General features: G+C 43.1%; 1 protein-coding gene across 1 annotated transcript in view; it reads right to left on the bottom strand.

Annotated features, from left to right (window-relative positions):
* The window catches only part of LOC130298197 (oocyte zinc finger protein XlCOF7.1-like), a 286423-nt gene that overhangs the window by 189762 nt on the left and 86239 nt on the right, over positions 1-10422 (bottom strand). The window lies entirely within an intron of this gene.

Raw genomic sequence — 10422 nt, forward strand, 5'->3', positions numbered from 1 at the left:
CCCTTCAGGAGGGGAAACCCCCCCTTTTCCGGGGAACAATGCCCTAACTTATAACCCAAATAAAATTTAACTTTTATTGTTATTGATTAAAATAACATGGGAAACGTGAAAATCAAATGTAGTGATTTAAAACTATCAGGAAATACAGGGTGTCTTCCAATGATAGCCCACTAGGTGGTGCTACAGTGTAAGTTATGGAGTTCTCTTTTTCCCCTATGCCGGTTCACTACCGTTACATAGTCACTCCACACTTAGACACAGCCTGTATTCCTGTCTAAAAGTGTATAGATGCTCTAACGTTTCGTTTGTGACCAAACTTCTTCAGAGAGCTGCCTAAAAAAAAATAAAAAATAAAAATGCGCTACTGTATGTGGAAAAACATAATGGCCCTCATTTACTAAGAAAATCGGGTTGTAAGTCTATGTTGCTTTCTTACCCGACTGCTTTTTTCCCCTGGTATTTATTATTATGTCGCATCCTGTTTGTCGCACGTGGGTTTTGTTGGTTTTGGTTTCCAACTCCTCTGAGCTGTCGGGAAAAATTCCACAACAATTCAACAAATTCGAGTTGGAAACCTTAATAAATACGTGGGAACGCTCAGAAATGTCGGGTTACGCCCCTTTTTCGGGTTTGGGAGAATCCACATCGGGTCCGTCGGGAAAAAATGTTGCATCGTGTCGCAGACTGGCACACGATGTCTGCGACATGGCGCAGACAAAGCTGCGCCAAAAAAACCCGACAAAAAAGGTCGGGTTTAGAATAATAAATGAGGGCCAATGTGAACCCATCCTAAGACATATTCTCCCACATTTCCATCTGTCTAGGACCAGAGTGTCCCTTTAATGTTCTCACTTTCTGCTGAGCAGACAAGAGGATAGGATATTACTGACAAAGCAGTTTAACAATCTGCTAAGGGGCCGAGGGCCCAGGACAAGTCTGTTTCTTTATTACAGGTAAGAAAAGCACAATGGACCTGATGTGGTTGACGCAACCATCTTAAAAGGTCTCCAGAGGCACCGAGGAGGGCAAGTGGGTAAAGCAACGAGCTGCCCTGAATGATACCGGTCTGTATAAAAACAAGGATAAAATCTGTCTACCAAAGGTTCTGTGCCCAATGATGGCCCAGGAGACTCATGGAGTCACCACAACTTGAAAATGACTATAATATCACTGGTGAGTGATCACTGGATAGCCTCAGGATTTACCACAGTGGTCAACAGGTAAATGCCGGCCGGCATGACCTGTGCAAGACCTAATGTAGGCAAAGCGGTGCAGGTGCCTCCTAAACGTGGCGGATTTACCCAGTGGCGTTGCGACCGGGGTGCGGGGGGTGCGGCCCGCACCGGGTGACACCATCCTGATGGGGTGACACCAGGTACGCCCCCGCTCCTCACTTGCTCTGCCTCTGTAATAGCACCCCTCACCTTCCCCCCCGTCCTCACTTTTTCGCTGTCTCACTTGTCTCTGTACTAGTAGAAGCACCCCCACCCCCCCACCCCCGTCACCTGCAAAGTGAACCGGCCTGCGCCCCCACGTCTTCTGTTGCGCCGGCCCAACGTCACTCCGCAGGGCCGCGCAGCAGGACGTGACGTCACTCGCAGAGCGCCGGAGAGAAGGAGCGCTGCGCTGGATGGGTAAGTGAGTGTGTGTCTGTCTCACTCTATCTCTGTTTGTGTGTCTCTGTATGTGTGTGACTGTGTGTGTGACTCTCTGTCTTTGTGTGTGTGTGTCTCTGTGTGTATGTATGTGTGTGTGTTTGTGTGTGGCTCTCTGTCTGTGTGTGACTGTGTGTGTGTGTGACTGTGTGTGACTCAGTCTGTGTGTCTCTCTGTCTGTGAGTGTGTGTGTCTCTATCTGTGTGTGTCTCTGTTGTGTGTGTGTGTTTTTTTTTTTTGTGTGGGGGGAGGGGGGGGTTTGTTTGAACCAGCGATCTAATGTGGGGAGACTTTGACCTATTGTGGGGAACATGCAAGGGAACCTGCGGCCTAATGGGGGGAAACTACTACCATATGTGGGGAATCTATGCTATTTCATGTGAGGAAACTGCTACCTAATGTTGGAAAACTGCTACCTAATGTGCGAAAGCTGCTACATAATGTGGGAAAACTTCTACCTAATGTGTGGAATCTGTGCTACCTAATGTGTGGAATCTGTGCTACCTAATGTGTGGAATATGTGCTACCTAATGTGTGGAAATTACTACCTAATGTGGGGTAACTGGTACCACATGTGGGGAATCTATGCTACCTAATGTGGGGTAACTGCTACCTACCTAATGTGGGGGAACTGCTACCTACCTTAAGTGGGGGAACTGCTGCCTATCTAATGCTCCCCCCTGGCAGTAGCACCCTCATCATCCACCAGCAAACCCCCCCAGCAGCACCTCCATCAGCAGATCCTGATGGTGGATGATGGGGGTGCTCCTGCCAGGAGGACGATCCTGCCGATGGATGATGGGGGTGATACTGCCAGGGGGGATGGCCAGTAGCACCCTCATCATCCTCCAGCAACACCCCCCCAGTACTAGCACCCCCATCATCCAATAGCAACACCACCAGATTTATATTCAGAGGGTACAGTATGTGTTGGTATTATATTCAGAGAGTACAGTATGTGGCAGATTTATATTCAGAGGGTACAGTATGTGGCAGATTTATATTCAGAGTGTACAGTATGTGTTGGTATTATATTCAGAGGGCGCAGTGGGTGGTAGTATTATATTCAGAGGTTACAGTGTGTGGCGGTATTATATTCAGGGGTACAGTATGTGGCAGATTTATATTCAGAGTGTACAGTATGTGTTGGTATTATATTCAGAATGTACAGTGTGTGGTAGTATTATATTCAGTGGGTACGGTGTATGGAAGGTTTATAATCAAAGAGTGTAGTGTATAGTAGTATTATATTTAGAGGATACAGTGTCTGGCATGTTTATAATAATACTTGTTTTCATATAGAGGATGAGAATCCACTGACATAGTGAGGAGACGTCTGGGCGTCACATTCTGCAGAGAGAAGTTTTAGCTGGACCAGGCGGTATGTACCATCTGAATTAGATAAGGGAAGACTATAGATAAGACGTCACCTGTAGTCACTGATATCATTCTGTATTCTCCTCACTATAGAGAAGACGTCACCTGTAGTCACTGATATCATTGTGTATTCTCCTCACTATAGAGAAGACGTCACCTGTAATCACTGATATCATTGTGTATTCTCCTCACTATAGAGAAGACGTCACCTGTAGTCACTGATATCATTGTGTATTCTCCTCACTATAGAGAAGAGGTCATCTATAATCACTGATATCATTGTGTATTCTCCTCACTATAGAGAAGACGTCACCTATAGTCACTGATATTATTCTGTATTCTCCTCACTATAGAGAAGACGTCACCTGTAGTCACTGATATCATTGTGTATTCTCCTCACTATAGAGAAGACGTCACCTGTAGTCACTGATATCATTGTACATTCTCCTCACTATAGAGAAGACGTCACTTGTAGTCACTGATATCATTGTGTATTCTCCTCACTATAGAGAAGACGTCACCTGTAGTCACTGATATCATTGTGTATTCTCCTCACTATAGAGAAGACGTCACCTGTAGTCACTGATATCATTGTGTATCCTCCTCACTATAGAGAAGACGTCACCTGTAGTCACTGATATTATTCTGTATTCTCCTCACTATAGAGAAGACGTCACCTGTAGTCACTGATATCATTGTCCTCACTATGTCCTATCAGAGCTGTAGTCGCTTGTCAGTTCTACAGTTAGGTCAGTGAATCTCAACTCCCAGCATAACCTCACCACTGCATAAAGGGGTACTCTACTGGAAAAAAAATGTAATCAACTGGTGCTACAAAGTTAAACAGATTTATAAATTACTTCTACTTAAAAATCTGAATCCTTCCAGTACTTATAAGCTGCTGTATAAGCAATTCACAGGAAGTTCTTTTCTTTTTTAATTTATTTTCTGTCTGGCCACAGTTCTCTGTGCTGACACCTCTGTCCATGTCAACAACTGTCCATAGTAGGAGCAAATCCCCATTGCAAACCTATCCTGCTCTGGAAAGTTCCTAACATGGACAGACAGAGCACTGTGGACAGACTGGAAAGAACTACACAACTTCCTGTGAAGAATACAACAGCTTATAAGTACCGTAAGGATTAAGATTCTAAATAGAAGTAATTTAAAAATCTATTTAACTTTCTGGCACCAGTTGATATAAAAGTAAATGTTTTCCAGTGGAGTACCCCTTTAAGTAATTCTGGGAGCTGTATATTTAAATGGTGAAAACTTCTTTAACACTTTCCCATTCTGTGGCAACTGGTATATCTGATTATTATACTAGAATTTCTCACAGTGCGCTACAACAGTGGTGTTTGTCACAACTGGCCAAAAACTTACTGGGGGGAGGGGGTAGGTATGGGGGTGACACCATTTTCTACCGCACCGGGTGACACCAACCGCACCGGGTGACATTTACCTGTTTTGGCGACTGCACATAGACTATATTCCGGTCTCCTTGTGAGGAGGGTATGAATACTTTTTGGTGTGTGTGGATCTCTTTTCAGGTTGGCCTAAGGCCTATCCGGGGAGAAATGGCGATGTAAAGATGGCAGCAGGGCAGATTGTGAAGGATATGGTAGGTAGTTCCAGAAGTTATTGATAGTGATGGAGGTCGCACTTTACTGGATGAATTATGATGCAGGTAATAGGAGCAGGTTATGGATTTATTGGGACAGAACATTGATCCAGGGATTTATTCTGACATTTGGAGTTGGGAAGGAATTTTTCCCCCGTCATGGGGCGATGGGAATCAGCCTCATAAGGGTTTTTTGCCTTCCTCCGGGTCAGCACAGTAGGGACACAATAGGGATATGGATTGACCTTTATGGACTCTGGTCTTTTACAACCTTATGAACGATGTTATGAAGAAGCAGCGGGTTGTCTCCTTATGGGGGGACACTTTTTGGTTGTGCCCCTAGAACAGGGTTGTACTGTCCACAGCTACTGCAGATGTAACACAGTCACCTATCTAGCTATGTGCGGCCGTACACAAGCGCGTACAACAAGCGTATACACAAGTCTTTATTCTATTCCAGATGGTAAAACTCCTGATCTAGATCCTGGAGATCGGGTGGTGATAAAGAGACACAAAGAGTCCTGACCTCCATGTGACCGGCCTTTCCAAGTCCTGCTGACAACAACGACCTCAGTAATAGGAAGGAAAGCCTATGTGGATCCATGCCAGTCCTTGTACCAAAGTGACCTCACCAGATACCACATAAAACATCCGACACTCATCAGGATTTTTACCTCAGGACTAATATTTTTTGGCACCAGATCCCTCCCAGATTATTCAATTACTGGTGTATCCTGAGAACTATGGACACATGTGGACAAATTCTGAACGTTTGGCACTTTTGTGTGAAGAATGTGCTGAGTGCGGATGATCCTATATCCACCTGCCTTATAGCTGCACCCACTGCGGTGCCGACACTAAGAACTATTTTCAGTCTAATACACAAGGACCAGGATGTGGAAAACCATCATGTATCACAACATATTCTCCGTATAGGAATCATTATACCACAAACCCTATAATTCTCCGTATAGGAATCATTATACCACAAACCCTATAATTCTCCGTATAGGAATCATTATACCACAAACCCTACAAACTGTCAGGACTCTGGACATGATAAAGAGAGGTGAAATGTCATGTGACCCAGATAATATACCTAGGGGCAAGTAATGGAAAATGATAGAACAAGGTGATACTACAGGGCTCGGCAAAACTGACACAAATTACAAAAAGATAATGCGATGGAGTGTGACGCTATTATAGTGCCGCCTAGTCACATGACACGTTAGGCTTCTTTCACACTACCGCCATCTTCCTGCCTTCTGACACCCGTTATTCTGCAAAAACAGATCATTAAAAAATAGATACAATAACTGAACATATCGGGTGATAACTGATGCCCAATGTACATTATTATAACGCCATTCTATCAAAATAATTGACATATTCCATCCGTTACTACCCGTTATTTCATCCGTCATGCACTGTTGTAGTTATTTTATGTCCGTTTTAACCCCTTCTGGTTGTGACGCTGTACGGAGCATGCTCAGTAGCAATAAGGGATCATAACGGAATATAAAAATACTGGGTGCTAACGGATGTCATTTGTGAACATTCATCAACCATAGACTTCAATATTAAAATTTTAACGTCTGTTAATCCAACGTTATTTTTGACGGGACAAAAATGAGTGAATGCACCGTTATTTGCCTCGTCAAAAATAACAGACGTTAGTCATAAGGGGACATAACTGATCATGAAGGATGGTCAAAGAATGAATAAAGAATGGACTTACTTAGGGGTACTCCGCCCCTAGACATCTCATCCCATATCCAAAGGATTGGGGATAAGATGACTGGCCCCCTGTGCCACTTTATTTCCCCTGTGACAAATCACCCCTCCCTTTATTACCACCTGTGCCACATCCTTTCCTCTTGATCCCCCTCTGTGCTATCTCATTACCCCTTTATTACCCTTTGTGCATATTCATCACCCCCTCTGCCACTTTATAAAGAGGTGGAGATGAATTTATACAGAAGGTACTAATGGGAGAATGAAATGGCTCAGGGGGATCAAGGGGAAATTATGTGGCACAGGGGGTAAGGGAGGGGGATAATTTGGCACAATGCACAGGGGAATAAGATGGCACAGGGTAAAAAAAAAGGGAGGGGGGTGATTAATGATACAGGGGGTGATTAAACGACACTGGGAGATTCTACTGTAATATTTTTTTTATTGTGTTTTATAGGTAATTACACTCTGGAGTTAGCACAGGACAGTATTCAGTCATTTAGGAAGAATTTGGAGCCTTTTTCCCAATAGGGGCCATCTCTCAATAATGGACACTTTTATTCCCTGTGAGTGTCCGCTATTGGGAGATTCTACTGTCATCATTCATCCCCCTCCTGTCATCATCCACTGCCACAGACACCCATCCCCCATCATCAACCATCCTCCCTGTCATCATACACTGACACAAACACCCATTCCCCGTCATCATCCATCCCCCTCCTGTCATCATCCCCCTCGCTTATCGTCTAATCACCTTTTCCTGCTGCCTGGCAGTAGAGAAAGGTACACTCCGTGACATCAGGGGTGTCCTTGCATGGTGGCCTTAATGCGCAGCAGCGACCCTACCCCAGAATCACTATTCCGGGGCAGGCCCAGAGTGGAGAAGGTGGATGGACCAGACCAGCTCACTTTTCCCACTGGTATGCGGACGGTCCCTGCGCAGACAGTCCCTTCAGCGTCCCTATTCTGGATGAGTCCGGGGCCGTCCCGGTAAAGATGGATGGCTCCCCCCCCTACCTGAATGGTTGGACTGATGTCACTACTATTTTTTTTTTTCACTTGAGTTTAAGCCGAGGGGGACATTTTCTACACAAAAAAAAAGGTGCTTATACTCGAGTATATATGGCAATCGAAATAACCTGCCAGAAAGATTGAATTTTCAAGCAGGACCCCTATATATGTAAAAGAGTCCATGACTCACTCCCACACCTCCAACATTGAGAAGATTCTGGAATACCATGTGACAAAAGGAGAGGAGGACTCCCATACCCCCGACAATATAACTTATATGAACGCTCCTGTATACGAATACAGGGGGAGGAGCCACGTGAGCGCTAGAGATAAATTCACACTGTTCTTCAGAGAGTTGGATATTCAGCTCCTCTTCTCATATAAGATGCATTTTGGTTACTATTAGGAGCAGAAGAAATCAGATAAGAATAAAGCTTAGATAATATTATTATTTAGGGAATAAATACAATCTCTCTAACCAATTTCAGGGACGTATGTTAGTATAACGCTTAAAACATTGGAGAGTAAAGATAAATTTACTTATAAAACCCCAGAAAGCCTGAGATTCCTCTATGGCCAAAGTCTTAGTAGAAGAATATAAATCTCGTAACGTAAAAGAATATAAACGTTCCCACAAAGGGGAAGAGGGAAAATGTGTTTAGTAATAACCATAGGGAGTAAAGAAAGTGGGGTTAGGGGAGAAGGGAAATCAGAATCAGTCGTAGAGCAGTCTCGTAATACCGACAAAGTTATATATAAAAGAGGAAAGAACTAGAGAGGCCAAGGAGGAGTGCGGGGGCCACAAAATGGGCCCTATAGAAGGAGGGACTGAGGAGAATTCCATATCCACATGAGGAGGAATATAAAGGGGAGGATGAGAAAAAGAAGAGCGAACGAGCTCTAATAATCCAGACGAAGGAAAAGCTTTATAATAAGTGTGTAAATCCGGAAACACAAAACCGCCGTCTAATGTCTTCAGGGTGAGTGTCTATACGGGACACGTGGTCTCTTCTGAATCATAACAAAATTACTAAATAACCATCGGATAGAAGAAAAATAACAATTCCGTACTATGATAGGGACGGACTGTAAAAATATAAAATATTATTGGTAAATATAAGATTTAAGAACCTTTTTCCTTCCAATCCACGACATATATGGGAATTTACGAGCGTGTAACTGGGTCTTCAATCCGTGTAATAATGGCGCAAAGTGTGAAGTAAAGAGATCTTGTACCAGATGTGATCAGATCTCTAGGGATTTTATACCCCGGGGAGGACAAAGAAAAGGAAAAGAATTACACCGATGTTTACTGAACCCGGGGGGCGCTGACATATTGACGACTTCTCATATAGAAAAATGGATTTTATGATCTGAGACCGAAAATAGACGTCAAGACGGGAAACGCTGGTCTAGGGTTTGTGATAAATAAAAGTATCTGCAGCGTCTTATGTTCAGAAGAGACGATCTTCAAGGGAGACGCGCGGATCCTGTCTGATGCCTTGAATTAAAGTCTCTATAATCATAATGAGAAGGGGGCGGGGACAACACTGACGCGTTACATTCCCTATATACAACGTCAGGGACAATATTACATTTATTATAAGTCCAGTGTGCGGAGATGAATATAAGAATAATAAATCATATAAGAAAGAAAACTTTTATTAACTCCTTAACGACGCAGGACGTATATTTACGTCCTGCGATATAACGTGGGGTCACGCGGTGACCCAGCGTCATATCGCGTCGGTCCCGGCGGCCATCAGCGGCCGGGACCCGTGGCTAATACAGGACATCACCGATCTCGGTGATGCCTTGTATTAACCCTTCAGACGCGGCGATCAAAGTTGACCGCCGCTTCCCGAGCAGCTTACAAAACACCTGGAGGGTCCCTACCTGCCTCCTCGGTGTCCGATTGGCAAATGACTGCTCCATGCCTGAGATCCAGGCAGGAGCAGTCAAGCGCTGATAACGCTGATCAATGGCATGTTAATACACGCCAGTGATCAGCGTAAAAGGTCAGTGCGTGCAGTGTTATAGGTCCCTATGGGAGCTATAACACTGCAAAAAAAAAGTGAAAAAAAAAAAAAGTTAAAGGTCATTTAACCCTTTCCCTAATAAAAGTTTCAATCACCCCCCTTTTCCCATTATAAAAAAAAAAGTGTAAGTAAAAATAAACATATGTGATATCGCCGAGTGCGTAAATGTCCGAACTATAAAAATGTATTGTTAATTAAACCGCACGGTCAATGGCGTATGTGCAAAAAATTCCAAACTCCAAAATAGCGTATTTTTGGTAGCTTTTTATCCCATTAAAAATTGATTAAAAAGCCATAAAAAAAAAAAGTACCAATAAAAACTTCAGATCATGGCACAAAAAATGAGCCCTCATACCGCCCCGTATACAGAAAAATTTAAAAGTTATAGGGGTCAGAAGATGACATTTTTAAACGTATAAATTTCCGTGCATGAAGTTATGATTTTTTCCAGAAGTGCGACAAAGTCAAACCTATATAAGTAGGGGATCATTATAACCGTATGGACCTACAGAATAAAGATAAGGGGTCATTTTTACCAAAAAGTGCACTGCGTAGAAACAGAAGCCCCCAAAACTTACAAAATGGTGTTTTTTCTTCAATTTTGACGCACAATGATTTTTTTGTTCCGTTTCGCCGTGGATTTTTGGGTAAAATGACTAATATCACTGCAAAGTAGAATTGGTGGTTCAAAAAATAATCCATAATATGGAATTTTAGGTGGAAAATTGAAAGGGTTATGATTTTTAAAAGGTAAGGAGGAAAAAACGAAAATGCAAAAACTGAAAAACGCTGAGTCCTTAAGGGGGTTAAAGGGGTACTCCGGTGGAATTATAATTTTTTTTAATCAACTGGTCCCAGAAAGTTAAACAGATTTGTATATTACTTATATTAAAAAATCTTAATTCTTCCAGTACTTATTAGCTGCTGAATACTACAGAGGAAATTATTTTGTTTTTGGAACACAGAGCTCTCTGCTGACATCACG

The sequence above is a fragment of the Hyla sarda genome (genome assembly GCF_029499605.1).
Source record: "Hyla sarda isolate aHylSar1 chromosome 1 unlocalized genomic scaffold, aHylSar1.hap1 SUPER_1_unloc_4, whole genome shotgun sequence".
Taxonomy (NCBI): domain Eukaryota; kingdom Metazoa; phylum Chordata; class Amphibia; order Anura; family Hylidae; genus Hyla; species Hyla sarda.